We start from the raw sequence: 15,683 nt of genomic DNA, 5'->3' as shown, positions 1-15,683 counted from the left end.
GCAACAGCACGTGGCGGCGGGATGGTGACCCATCCAAGCGCCGGCCACGCCCGACAGCGCTTAACTTCGGTGATCTCACGGGAACCGGTGTAGCCACTGCGGCAAGGCCGTTGCCGCAGTATGTAAAGGGGGACGAAAATCTAATAGTCATGGGCGACTGGAATGCAGTTGTAGGGGAAGGAGTAGAAGAAAAGGTTACAGGAGAATATGGGCTTGGGACAAGGAATGAAAGAGGAGAAAGACTAATTGAGTTCTGTAACAAGTTTTAGCTAGTAATAGCGAATACCCTGTTCAAGAATCACAAGAGGAGGAGGTATACTTGGAAAAGGCCGGGAGATACGGGAAGATTTCAATTAGATTACATCATGGTCAGACAGAGATTCAGAAACCAGATACTGGATTGTAAGGCGTACCCAGGAGCAGATATAGACTCAGATCACAATATAGTAGTGATGAAGAGTAGGCTGAAGTTCAAGACATTAGTCAGGAAGAATCAATACGCAAAGAAGTGGGATACGGAAGTACTAAGGAATGACGAGATACGTTTGAAGTTCTCTAACGCTATAGATACAGCAATAAGGAATAGCGCAGTAGGCAGTACAGTTGAAGAGGAATGGACATCTCTAAAAAGGGCCATCACAGAAGTTGGGATGGAAAACATAGGTACAAAGAAGGTAGCTGCGAAGAAACCATGGGTAACAGAAGAAATACTTCAGTTGATTGATGAAGGGAGGAAGTACAAACATGTTCCGGGAAAATCAGAAATACAGAAATACAAGTCGCTGATGAATGAAATACATAGGAAGTGCAGGGAACCTAAGACGAAATGGGTGCAGGAAAAATGTGAAGACATCGAAAAAGATATGATTGTCGGAAGGACAGACTCAGCATACAGGAAAGTCAAAACAACCTTTGGTGACATTAAAAGCAACGGTGGTAACATTAAGAGTGCAACGGGAATTCCAATGCTAAATACAGAGGAGAGAGCGGATAGGTGGAAAGAATACATTGAGAGCCTCTATGAGGGTGAAGATTTGTCTGATGTGATAGAAGAAGAAACAGGAGTCGATTTAGAAGAGATAGGGGATCCAGTATTAGAATCGGAATTTGAAAGAGCTTTGGAGGACTTCCGGTCAAATAAGACAGAAGGGATAGATAACATTCCATCAGAATTTCTAAAATCATTGGGGGAAGTGACAACAAAACGACTATTCACGTTGGTGTGTAGAATATATGAGTCTGGCGATATACCATCTGACTTTCGGAAAAGCATCATCCACACAATTCCGAAGACGGCAAGAGCTGACAAGTGCGAGAATTAACGCACAATCAGCTTAACAGCTCATGCATCGAAGCTGCTTACAAGAATAATATACAGAAGAATGGAAAAGAAAATTGAGAATGCGCTAGGTGACGATCAGTTTGGCTTTAGGAAAAGTAAAGGGACGAGAGAGGTAATTCTGACGTTACGGTTAATAATGGAAGCAAGGCTAAAGAAAAATCAAGACACTTTCATAGGATTTGTCGACCTGGAAAAAGCGTTCGACAATATAAAATGGTACAAGCTGTTCGAGAATCTGAAAAAAGTAGGGGTAATCTAGAGGGAGAGACGGGTCATATACAATATGTACAACAACCAAGAGGGAATAATAAGAGTGGACGATCAAGAACGAAGTGCTCGTATTAAGAAGGGTGTAAGACAAGGCTGTAGCCTTTCGCCCCTACTCTTCAACCTGGTGGTGGTGGTGGTTAGTGTTTAACGTCCCGTCGACAACGAGGTCATTAGAGACGGTCTTCAACCTGTACATCGAGGAAGCAATGATGGAAATAAAAGAAAGGTTCAGGAGTGGAACTAAAATACAAGGTGAAAGGATATCAATGACACGATTCGCTGATGACATTGCCATTCTGAGTGAAAGTGAAGAGGAATTAAATGATCTGATGGACGGAATGAACAGTCTAATGAGTACACAGTATGGTTTGAGAGTAAATCGGAGAAAGACGAAGGTAATGAGAAGTAGTAGAAATGAGAACAGCGAGAAACTTAACATCAGGATTGATGGTCACGAAGTCAAAGAAGTTAAGGAATTCTGCTACCTAGGCCGTAAAATAACCAATGACGGACGGAGCAAGGAGGACATCAAAAGCAGACTCGCTATGGCAAAAAAGGCATTTCTGGCCAAGAGAAGTCTACTAATATCAAATACCGGCCTTAATTTGAGGAAGAAATTTCTGAGGATGTACGTCTGGAGTACAGCATTGTATGGTAGTGAAACATGGACTGTGGGAAAACCGGAACAGAAGAGAATCGAAGCATTTGAGATGTGGTGCTATAGACGAATGTTGAAAATTAGGTGGACTGATAAGGTAAGGATGAGGAGGTTCTACGCAAAATCGGAGAGGAAAGGAATATGTGGAAAACACTGATAAGGAGAAGGGACAGGATGATAGGACATCTGCTAAGACATGAGGGAATGACTTCCATGGTACTAGAGGGAGCTGTAGAGGGCAAAAACTATAGAGGAGGACAGAGATTGGAATACTTCAAGCAAATAATTGAGGACGTAGGTTGCAAGTGCTACTCTGAGATGAAGAGGTTAGCACAGGAAAGGAATTCGTGGCGGGCCGCATCAAACCAGTAGACTGATGACAAAAAAAAAAGCGAATCCAGATCTACTGATAGACTCAACTGACACCACTGAATTGTAACCCATGCCCTCTGCCATCAGGCCTTCTCCGGCCCCATGTTAATGCGCCTAACACCCGCACTAAGATGAGGCCGATCATGACGCTGAAACAGTTTTACGAAATGCCCATCAGTGCCATCAGTCTGAGTAGCTATCTTTACCAGGTCATCACCTACATCATAATCCCTGTCAAGACTATTTCCAGCTTCACTCACAGTCGCTACCTAATCCTCTTTCGTAAAATTCCTACCTAACTCCCCTATGCTGTCAGTCACCTGAGTCAACCCTGCACTAGGCTTCACAATGCTCATGACCTGGTACTCACTTTCTGCAACTGCTGGCCCTCACCTCTACCGTGTGAACTGCCTAGCAGCAGAACCTTCTTCTTTCTATTAGACTTTGCAACTGACTTAGACCTCCTAACTGCTGAGGACTGCTGCATGTTCCCTACATCTACAGCTACAAGACGCTCCTCTCCACTCAAGTCTGACAGTTGGTCAACTCTATTGGTTATACGCAAATTACAACCGTCCGAATGCTTCCTCCTCATAGCCGCCTTCTTACCAACTGCCAGTTCCCATTCCCCAGTGTCCTTCACCCTCCTCAACCGATATGGTTCCTCCTTTCCGTCTTGTAACTGCACCTGAAGGGCATAGATCTTGCGCTCCTGTTCCGCTATCAACTTATTTTGCAAGAACTTCATTTCTGCGGCTTGCAGTTTGTGACCGACGTACTTGGTTGCTGTGGGCGTTTCTAGGTCAGTTGTTATCACGGGGATACGATATGACTGAAGAAGAGTCTATTTTTATCCAGTGGAATTGAGATGATTTCTGAGTTCGTTTATTGATCCAATGCTGTATCGTCATCTCTTGGTTCAAATGGGTCTGGGCACTGTGGGACTTAACAGCTATGGTCATCAGTCCCCTAGAACTTAGAATTACTTAAACTAACCGAAGGACATCACACAACACCCAGTCATCACGAGGCAGAGAAAATCCCTGACCCCGCCGGGAATCGAACCCGTCATCGCTTGAAATGATACACAGGATATCTATACTGCTCCACTCTTTAGAAAAAAAATGGCTCTAAGCACTATGGGACTCAACTGCTGTGGTCATAAGTCCCCTAGAACTTAGAACTACTTAAACCTAACTAACCTAAGGACAGCACACAACACCCAGCCATCACGAGGCAGAGAAAATCCCTGACCCCACCGGGAATCGAACCCGGGAACCCGGGCGTGGGAAGCGAGAACGCTACCGCACGACCACGAGATGCGGGCCCACTCTTTAGAGCTGTGTATCTTTCAGCCTCATGTTTCCTTTCTTGTTCGACCGGTTAATTGATATGGGAACCATTTTCAGTCTGTTTATTGTTAATCCGTGTGCTTTCAGGTGGTCTTTCCATGTGGCCAGCCTCCCCTGGACTTCTTTCTCTGTACTGCCCCAAATTACTAAATCCATGCAAATGCATTGATATCCTTACTGATGTTCTGCTTCGTTCTTTTTATTACTTCATTCCTGACAGTGATAAAAAGTAGTGAGGGAAGGACACCGCCTTGGTTAACTTCTTTAGTTGTAAGGAGACAGTCATAATTACCATTTCCTGTCTGTACACAGATGCTGCAGCCTTCGTTAAATATGTTAACTTTCCAAATTAGCCTTATGCATACGTTTTCCTTTCTTAGGCTTCCCCATATGGTCTTTCTGGCACACCATCAAACACTTTTTCAAACCCTCTGCCCTTCTCCCACTGCTTTTCTAGCAGCATTCTGGGTCCAAATATGAGATCTATAGTTGCATTGTGTTCTCTGAATCCATTTCTGCTCTTCCCGTAGTTGTGTCTCTATTAGCCTCCTTAGCTTTTTCTCGAGTATTTACTCAGATATTTTCAGGCGACAGTGTGATTCCGCTATAGATATTACATTTCTTTCAGATTCCTTTTGTGAGCAGAGGCACTATTATACCTTTTTTTCCATCATCTGAGATTTTTCCGTCCTTCCACATTGTGCCTATTACTTTATAAAGCCACTATATGCCTAGAGGATCAGCTGCTTTGTTCATATAGGCCACAATTTTATTTCACACTCCAGTTTGTTCCGTGATACATCTCTTAGTATTACCTCATAATCATCTCAACGTTTTTCGCTGGGCTATCCTAAGATTTTCAATGGTTTTCGCAGTAAAAGTTCATGTTCCACTTTGGATATCGAAACTGATAAAATGCCGATTGTGCATTTTCTTTTCAAACACGTCACGAGCTTGATTTTGAAACTTTTGTTTGATTTAAAATAAGCAGTTCACCCAATTTTTATTGTTTGTTTCTTTTCCTCTCCCTCCTACCATTTTATTATCTTCCACTGACCCAATTAAGGTAAATCATCGTCTGGTTCCGCTGTAACGTATCTCCCTTTAGCTCCGAACGGTTAGTCATTAGGCTATGCTATTGTGCGCCCGAATGGATCGGATATAATGCATCGGTTGTGAAACGATCTTCATGAAGTATGGAAAGAGTACATCATACTATCATAAATGACAGTAATCCCTCTTCCGCATTTCTACTCCTAAAATTGTGTTTACTTAAAACGTAATATTAAATGTGAATATTACATTTGGACTGCAATGGTTTCACACCCTATTTAGTTATATGAGTACAGAAATATAGCAATTAATAAGAATACTTTCTACAGTCCAAAGTGAACGCATTACTTTGTCTCAACCACTAAGGTATCAGACAGTTGATCTCCATATTTGAATTTCCACGTGAAGTGTGAATTGTGTAATTTTGAAATCTAACACAAATAATCTCTTACTAGCATCAAAATCCCAAAGTTGCACTCCAAGACATTTTGACTGGTAACATTTGAAGGAATTGCTTAGTGCCAAATTGAGGTGTATATGTAAAAATGAATACTGCCACGTAACAATGTTCACAACATCACTACAAAGAGAACCTTGTTATTACATAATGCAATAACTCAAGCTTTGCATTAATGTTTTAATCACTCGTTGAATTTCATTTTGTCCATTTTGCACAAGAAAAGACAAAACATCACTGAAAATCTGTACACTAAGGGAGACACCAGATACCATAACTCATCTGCACAAATTATATTAAGCCAAAAATATTTCATTTTTAACTGAACTGATTTTAAAGTAACAAGCACTGTAGTATTGTTTACTCCTTATAACAAAAAATTTTGTCGTTGCATGAAATTCAAGCTAAAAAAAAAATACAATGAGCAACGGAAGTAACACTTTACAGGTGAACTACCGTCAGACAAAAATCTGTACCGAAATTGAATCATATAAAGGATATCATCGCAGGGACAGCTACGCAGTCTGAAGCTTATCTAAGCCGTTTTTCTTGGCGGTGATCACGATGTTTTAGTGATGCATTCGTGTGGTGAAAGGTCACATTGTTCCACCAGAAACCACTCGTGATTATCCCAATGACATTGTCATGTACCCTGAATACCATTTTCGCTGCTACCGTAGGGCGAGGTAGGTGACAACAAACGCATCACATATATAACACGCGCGCCTCGAGTGTACTATGCGAGCACCAATATCCTGCAGACAGCCCTCGGCAACAGTTCAGTGATGTGTTACAGTACAAGTCTCCAACATGGAAGCAGCGGCATGGACGCACAGTTTAAAAAGTGGTAGTAACTGGAAACCTTTGGGATACCCAGAAACCTACGCAAATATAATGAATGTAGTAAATACAAGGTGTCCCAGGAGGAGCGATCAGTATTCAGGGATGTGCCAGGAACGGTCATTCCAAGGAAAAACTCTAGTAAACAGGTTCTCTAAAATGCATACCTTAACAGTTATGAGCACTTCTACATCTTAGATACTGTGAAGCAACACTCTTTTACTGCTAGCTCATTGCTTTTCATATTTTGAGAGATCCAACACAAACCGACCAAAACAAGAAAAAATAATCAGTAAACCTGGGCTCGAAAACACGTAGACTAAGAGCTATGAATATTTTTTCGTCTTCACTGCCGTGAAACAAATCTCTTCGACTGAACAACTGCTGATAGCTCTGTAGGTATTCGCGTTAAAGTCTATGTTCACTGGGTGTTTTTGTCTTGTTTTAGTCAATGGTTCAAATGGCTCTGAGCACTATGGGACTTCACTTTTGAGGTCATCAGTCCCCTAGAACTTAGAACTACTTAAACCTAACTAACCTAAGAACATCGCACACATCCATGCCCGAGGCAGGATTCGAACCTGCGACCGTAGCGGTCGCGCGGTTCCAGACTGTAGCGCCTAGAACCGCTCGGCCACCCCGGCTGGCTTGTTTTAATCTCTACAATCTGCTCCCAAAAAAGGAAACAATGGATTTGCAGTAGAAGACATTTGTTACACAGTATTGAAGATGAACGAGTGCTCATAGCTCTTAAGGTATGCATCTTAGTGCCTAAGTTTACTATACTTTCTTGCTCCTGAATACTGAACATTCTTCTTGAGTCACCCTACATACGAATGGTCAGGAAAATGCCGGCTGACTATACGATAACTTCCAGCTGCTTGAGTTAACTTTACACGGTAATAATTGGAAGTAGGGAGCAGCAGAGGAACGGACTACGATGTCGATCACGAAACATAAGTTGAAAAAAGACGAAAGTGCTGGTGCCGAGGTATACGGGATACAGCCAAGACCAAAGAGACCAGTCTCTCTAGGGAAGCTGGTCACGGTATTCCAAATGGATGTATTTGCTACCAGAGTGGCCGTTGTGGAGAATCTGTATAGATGCTACATTCATTCAGACAGCTAAGCAGCTCTGAAGTTTTGTGAGGCTAGGGGCAGCAACACAGAAAAACTGCTGTGGGGTCTCGTGTCACTCACAAATTATTGTCAATGAACAAGCACCAATACCCTTCACTAAGCAATGGATATGGTCATGTTACCGATGGCAGTGCCGCTAAAGCAGTGTTGCTGAATATGGTTTTCCGAAATTCCTTCACCAAATAAGACAAAGTAAATATTTGAGAATTCGAGTCAAGAACTGCTGCTAACATGTGTAACTTAGAAGTAGATATCGGTGTAGCAAAGCAGCTTAAATCACTTAATACAGTCAAGCCTTCCGACCAAATGGTATACCAGTTAGAATCCTTTCAGAGTATGCTTATACAACAGCCCCGTGCTAACAATAATATAATACCGCTCGCTCGACGAAAGACCCGCAACTGAGGACTGGAAAGTTGTGCAGGTCACACCAATAATAAAGAAAGGAAGTAGTGATATGATGAATTACAGATCATCACCAGTGACGTCGATTTGTAGTGGGATTTTGGAACATGTACCTCATTCGAACATTATTAACTACCTCGATGTTGAAAAAGATTTGTTGACACATAGCACGGATTCAGAGGATATCGTTCTCGCGAAACACAACTAACTATCGAACGGGCTGTCACACTGATTCAATGTTCCTACCCCTCAGAAGCGGCTTCTATTCAGACTGCGTGCCTATGGAGTATAGCTTCAGTTGGCAAATGGATCCGTGATTTCCTGTCAGAATGGTCACAATTCGCAGTAACTGACGGGAAGTCATTGCACAAAATAGAAGTGATATCTAGCGTTCCCCAAGGAAGTGTAACAGGCTTTTTGCTGTTTATAAGCTATATAAACGTTTTAGGAGACAATACGAGCAGCCACTGTTTTCAGATGCTGAGGTCATTTACCGTCTAGCAAAGTCATTAGATTATGAAAACCAATTCAGAACGATTTAGATAAGAGATCTGTATAGTCCACAAAGTGTAAGTTGGCCTTAAAAAATGTGTGAGTTCATCTTCTTGAGCACCAAAAAGATTACATTAAATTTCGGTTACACTATAAAACGAAAAGGCTGTCAATACAACTGAATAGCTAGGAAGTAAAATTATGAACAACTCAAGTTGGAACTATCACATATATAATGTTGTACGGAGGGTAAACCAAAGAAGGGCAGCTCGTTTTATGTTACCACGAAATAAGGGAGAGAGCGTCATGGGTACGCACGTTCGGGCTGCAGTCATTTAAAGAAAGGAGTTTTTCGTTGCGGCTAGATATTTTTAAGAAATTTCATTCTCCTGTGTTCTACTCCGAATGTGAAAATACGAGTATTTTGTTGATGGCTACCTACGCAAGGAGAAATAAATGATCATCGTAATAAAATAGGAGAAATCAGAGCTCGCACAGAAATATTTAAGAATGTGGATGTGGACGAAGCTGGTCACGACCGGCGTGACGACTCAATTTATTGGACCAGAACCTGCCCTAACTATCATTAAAGCGATGGGTAAATCAAAACTACGTAGTTAGACCAGTAAGCAGGAGGCTCAGTAATGGACTAAGATACAAAATCAAAAACATGGCTAGCTGACTATGCCGAAGCCATGTTTTAAGAGGAGTTCTGTAATCATGGGCGCATTAAATTCATAGTAGGACTGATGTATGAACAAGAACCAAAAGCGAACAGTGAGAGTGGAAGACCAAGAACGAAGTGTTCGTATTAAAAACGTTCGAACTATGCATGCAAGGAGCAATGACGGAAATAAAACAAAGACTGGGATTATAATTGAAGGTGAGAAAATATCAACGATTAGATTCGCTGATGAAATTGCTATCCTGAATGAAAATTAAGAAGAATTACAGGATCTGTAGAATGGTATGAATAGTCTAATGAGTTCAGACTGTGGAATGAGAGTAAATCGAAGAAACACGAAAGTAATGAGAAGTAGCAGAAATGATAATATTGGGAAACTTAACCTCAGAATTGGGGATCACGAAGTACATGAAGTTACAAAATTCTGCTACTAGGGAGAAGAATGACCCATTATGGACGGAGCAAGGAGGACATCAAAAGTAGACTAGCGAAAAAGAAGTCTACTATTATCAAACAAGGTACTCAATGCGAAGAAGAAATTTCTGAAAAAGTACGTTTCGAGCACAGCATTGTGTGTTAGCGGAACATGGGCTGTGGTACAACCGGAACAGAAGAGAATAGAAACATTTGAGATGTTGTGCTACAGACGAGTGTTTAAAAATAGGGGGACTGATGAGGTAAGGAATGAGGAGGTTCTCCGCAGAATCGGCGAGGAAAAGGATATATGGAAAACACAGAGAAGAAGAAGGGACAGGATGATAGGACATCTGTTGAGACGTTAGAGAACTACTTCCATGGTATTAGAGGGAGGTGTGGAGGACAAAAACTGTAGACGAAGACAAGGGTTGGAATACATCCAGCAAATAATTGAGGACGTAGGTTGCAAATGCCACTCTGAGATGAAAAAGTTGGCACAGGAGAGGAATTCGCTGCGGGCTGTATCAAACTAGTATGATGTCTCAAAAGAAGGTGGACTAATGACTGGACGAGGGAACTACAAGAAGTACCTGCCACCAACGCGTAGATTATGTGGCGAGGAAGATGAACCCGCACCATTTGGAGGGCCAAAGACAGAGAGTATTCGGGTCATTAATTCGTGAAAAAATTATGTGTAATAAAGAACTAGTATATGATCTCTTAAGAGTCTTTGAGGTGAGTGGCTCGCTCTTCTAGAATGGCAGGGAGAGAAACCGCACAATAAGCTCAATTTCGGTTTGGGAAACAGCGGGCTCAAGACCAGTCCTGTTTTGTCTCTCGATTCAAATCAAATTAAATCAAATCTTTTCTCTTTCTCCGGAATGGGTAACATAGAACTTTCCTGCAAAAAAAAAAAAAGAAAAAAGTATTGCGTAATATATACGTGTCAGATTATCATTGTTAGTCTTCCCAGCTTGTACTGATGGAATGTTAATACTGCGAAACACGCGAGAAGCAAAATATTTGTCTTTATTGTGCAACCGAGGTAGCTTCCCGGGAGCTATTTGCGTTTCTCACGACTCGTAACCGGTTAGTTACTCCGTTGATGGCTGGAAGTCACGAAGCCGGAAGCCTGTAACTGTTCTCCCTGTTGGTATTTATTTTTCGAGTCTTCTACGCGCTCTCGGACATATCTTCTACAAATTTTGCATTCTTTAACTATTAAAGATATAATTGAAATATGCAATTTTATATTAACTAACTCTCTTCTCCAGTATCACTAGTTTCACACTTAGTTCAAAGGGTTTCAATATTTCTTTCTGTTTCCCATATGTACAAATTAACACACCCAGGACCTTACAGTCTGAAAGGACCTTGCCCGTTCGGCTGGAATAACAACTTAACTGCCTCGGTAGGTAATTGGAAAGTTTGTTTTGCGACCTTGGTTTAACCCACGTATTTGAAAATTCATCACTGCCTGTTACTTCCTCTGCGACACTATCCTTTGTAGAAATGCTAAAATGTTGTAACACAATGTAAAAAGTTCGACACAGCGTGATATTGTACCAATTAAAATAAAATCTACACTACTCTGAAATTTGTTCATTCTCGGGGCTGCACTGTTTATCCCTATTCTCGTACGTAAATCGGAATAACATTTATGACCATGTTACAGAAGTCTACAGATCGCTTTCTGGTGAGGGTTATCAAAACCTACCTAATTGGGACAACGCGGCTCCAAAATATATACGAATATAATTTTATAACACTCACGAACAGTCTTAATGTGAGCAATGAACGTATTATTTGCACTGTTACGCGGCACACATATATACGCACTACAAGATAATTGACTTTTATCGCTCAAATGATGCCGCCTACAGGAAAATTAAAGAGACTTTCGGAGAAGAAGAGCATGAATATCTTGACCGCAGATGGCAACTCAGTACTAAGCCAAGGAGGGAAAGCTGTAAAGTGGAAGGAATATATACACTGATCAGCCAGAACGTTGGACCACATCCCTAGTGGCCAGTATGTCCACCTTTGGCAAGGATAACAGAGGCGACGCATCGTGGCATGGAAGCACTGAGGCCTTGGTAGAATGCTGGAGGGTGTTGGCAACACGTCTGCACACACAAGCCACCTAACGCCCGTAAATTCCGGGCCGGCCGGAGTGGCCGAGCGGTTCTAGGTGCTACAGTCTGGAACAGCACGACCGCTACGGTCGCAGGTTCGAATTCTGCCACGGGCATGGATGTGTGTGATGTCCTTAGGTTAGTTAGGTTTAAGTAGTTCTAAGTTCTAGGGGACTGATGACCTCAGAAGTTACGTCCCATAGTGCTCATAGCCATTTTTTGAACCGTAAATTCCGGGGAGAGCGGCGATGATCTCTGACGCCTGGTTCAGTCACATACCAGATGTGTACGATCATGCTGAGCTCTGTCGAGTTGGGGAGAAGGGGGGGGGGAGGCAATAGATCACCAGGAACTCGTCACAATGTTCCTCGAACCACTCCATCACAGCCCTGGCCCTGTCACATGGCGCATTATCTTGCTGAAAAATGCCACTGTCGTCGGGAAACATGATCGCCATGGTCTGCAACCAATGTACAATTCTTCTTGGCCGTCACGCTGCCCTGCACGAGCTTCACTGGACTCATGGATGCCCACGTGAATGTTTTCCAGAGCACCACAGCATAATGGAGCCGCCGCCAGCTTGTCTCTGTCCCGAAGTACAAGTGTAAAGGAGCTGTGTTCCCCTGGAAGCCGATGGGTCAGATTCGCACCCGGCTCCATCCCCCCCCCCCTCTCCCATCAGCATGATGAGGAAGGTATCGGGATTCATCACACCAAGCAACGCTCTATCACTGGGACAACGTCCTATGTCAATGGTCACGTGCCCATTTCAGTAGTAGTTGCCCATGTCGTGGTGTTAACATTGGTACATGCAAGGGTCGTCGGCTGTGGAGGGCCATCGTTAGGAGCGTTCGGTGCATTGTGCGTTCAGACAAACGTGCACTCTGCCCAGCCATTAAATTCTGATGTTAGTTGGCTCTAAGCACTATGGGCTCCGGAAAAGGCCCAAAATCATGAAAAGTTCAATTTTTACTTTTTTGCGTTTTCTGAATCTGCAGACTATTACCTTTTAATAGATATGTAATTTATTCAATTCCGAAGACTACAACTATTTTTTTTTAAATGTGTTCTACATGGGCGTGACCCACTGTGGCGCTGTTAAACTGCTGTCAAATGGTGTTATTATTAACGTCCGTGTTCATCAGGTACATTTTAGTGATGTGAGATAAAGTATGTGTTGTGGCTAACCTGTGATGGTTCAATATATATCGCTGGTGTGATTGTCGATTGTTTCATGTTTATTTACTCTGTCGTTATCTCGAAAATATTCGTAATTAATTCTGTTTCTTGAGTCTCTGTTTTGTTGAAGTATAATAATGAGTAAAATTAAAGTTATTAGAAATCCTCTGAAGGCTTTTAAGAAAAGGAGAAATGTTGGAAAGCCGAAGGTATTTAGAAATATGGGAATGAAGATAGCCCGCATCTCGTGGTCGTGTGGTAGCGTTCTCGCTTCCCACGCCCGGGTTCCCGGGTTCGATTCCCGGCGGGGTCAGGGATTTTCTCTGCCTCGTGATGGCTGGGTGTTGTGTCCTGTCCTTAGGTTAGTTAGGTTTAAGTAGTTCTAAGTTCTAGGGGACTTATGACCACAGCAGTTGAGTCCCATAGTGCTCAGAGCCATTTGAACCATTTTTGAATGAAGATAGGTTCTAACATGGTACGAGCGATGCTTGCTTTAGACAAGGAACGCCTTCGGGCTGCAGACAGGGCTGTAAAGAGTCTAGAAATACAAGCAAGAGTAAACAGGAGGAGGAACAAGAGGAAGCTGGAGGAGGAGTTTGCAGAGGATGAAGATAATCCATCCTATGGACCTGGAATGCACTAAAAAGTTAATCCAATCTTTGTCGCTCGATTCCCAAAACTTTTATTTTCTCATACTAATTACATGTTTTCTAAGGATCTTCCAAACATATTTGTTTCAAACTTTCAGTAAATGTTACACAGTACCTTCCGCATAATTTAACACAGCCTTTTTCCAAAAAACTGTATATTATTGAATATATAAATAAAAAATTGCAAAAAAATGTTGTGAATTTTCATTACAATTGAAAAAAAATCATCTTTAATAACTGAACTAAAATTTTGTAAAATCCCTGTGTTAAGTTGTAGCCCATATTCCAATAAATAATCTGTAAAAAGTCCAACTTCCTACCTCAAATACTTTGTGAGGAAAGATGTAATTTATAAGCGTTATTTTAACATTGCAAGTATAGGGCGTTCCAGAGCCCCTTAACATCTGAGGTCATCAGTCCCCTAGACTTAGAACTACTTCAACCTAACTAACCTAAGGACATCATACACATCCATGCCCGAGACAGGATTCGACGCTGCGATCGTAGCAACAGCGCGTTTCCCGACTGATGCGCCTAGAACCGCTCGACCATAGCGGCCGGCTGATGTTAGTTCCTCCATATTTCGCCTCCTGACCTATTTTACCAGTCTGCGCAGCCCACGACGTCAGACATTTGTAATGAGGAGGGCCGCCCATCTCCATGACGTCTGGGCGTTGTTTCACCTTGGTTTCGCCACGTGTTGAAGACACTCATCATAGCAGTCCTCCAACACCCGAAAAGTCGTGCAGTTTCCGAACTTCTCGTGCCAGGTCTCCGGGCCATCATAATCTGCCCTCGGAGACCGCGCGCTTTCCCTATTGTACACATGGACAGAATGCTGACTGATACTGCACACGCTATGCGTGTGTCTGACTAGCAGTCGTTCCTCGCCAGATGACGCTCCTATCGGCTGGACGGGATTATATCGATACTAAGTCGGTGGTCATAATACTCTTGATGATCATTGTAGAAGGTCTATGTAAGAGAATAAAACTGAGGACGATGTTCCAGAAAAAGAAGGGGAAATATCCGAAGATGGGCGATATGATTAAGCGAGAAAAATTTGACAGACCACAGAAAGATCTAGGTGGTAACAACGTTCCTGGAATAGATGATATTCTATCAGAATTTTTTAGCGTCTTGGAGAGCCAGGAATGAAAAGGTTATTCCGCCTTGAGTGCAACGTATATAAGAGAGATGAAGTACCATCAGACTTCAGGAAGAATTCAAAAATTCCAAATCAAGAGAAGACAGGTGCTGAAAAGTGTGAATACTATAAAATCATCATTTTAATAAATCTTATTTGCAAAATAATTACACGTATTATTTACGGAAGAGTGGAAAGAACTGGTACAAGCGGACCTCGGGGAAGTTCAGTTTTGGTTCCGAAGAAATATAAGAACACCTGAAGGAATACTGACCCTACGACTTACCCTAGGAGATAGGTTGGAGGAAGACAAACCTACATTTATATAACTTATATAGTCACATAAACCTTTTCACAATGTTTGAAGGATTACATTGTTTGAAAATTTGAAGATAGCAAGCGTAAAATACAGGGAAAGAAAGGTTATTTACCGATTGCACACAAACCAGAATGCGTTTTTAAGAGCTGAAGAACATGAAAGGGAAGCTATAGTTGAGATGTTATCCACTCGGTACATTGAGCAAGCAGTAAAGTAGAACAAGGAAAAATTTGGAAAGCGCATTAGAATTCACAGAGAGACAATAAAAATTCATTGTTTTCAAACGATATAGTACTTTTGTCAGAGACCGCAAAGAATTTGGGAGACCTGTTTAACGGAATGGACAGTTTCTCGACAACAGATTATAAGTTGAACGTCAACAAATGTATAACAAGGATAATTCAGTGTAATCGATTTAAATCAGGTGATGCAGAGGGAATTAGATTAGCAAAAGAAAAACCAAAAGTAGTAAGAGAGTTTTGAAATTTGGACAGTAAAATAAGTGATGGCCGAAGTAGAGGATGTACAATGAAGACACTGAACATAAATGTAAGTAGAAGAAACATTTCATGCATCTTAAGATGGGCAACCCAACTTACATCATGCACCCATTTAATGCACCTTAAGACAAAGAATCCAGCTAACGTTATCCACCCTAGCTGTTGGTGATGAAGTTGGGTTGCCTGTGTTACAGTGCATAAGACATTCCCCTTGCCAGTTTTCTTTGCTCATCCCGTATAAGCAGATCTTAATCACATCTGACTCATTAC

This window comes from Schistocerca nitens, chromosome 2 (assembly GCF_023898315.1).
Source record: "Schistocerca nitens isolate TAMUIC-IGC-003100 chromosome 2, iqSchNite1.1, whole genome shotgun sequence".
NCBI classification, from domain to species: domain Eukaryota; kingdom Metazoa; phylum Arthropoda; class Insecta; order Orthoptera; family Acrididae; genus Schistocerca; species Schistocerca nitens.
The sequence above is the reverse complement of the archived record's forward strand: the minus strand, read 5'-3'. Positions refer to the sequence as shown.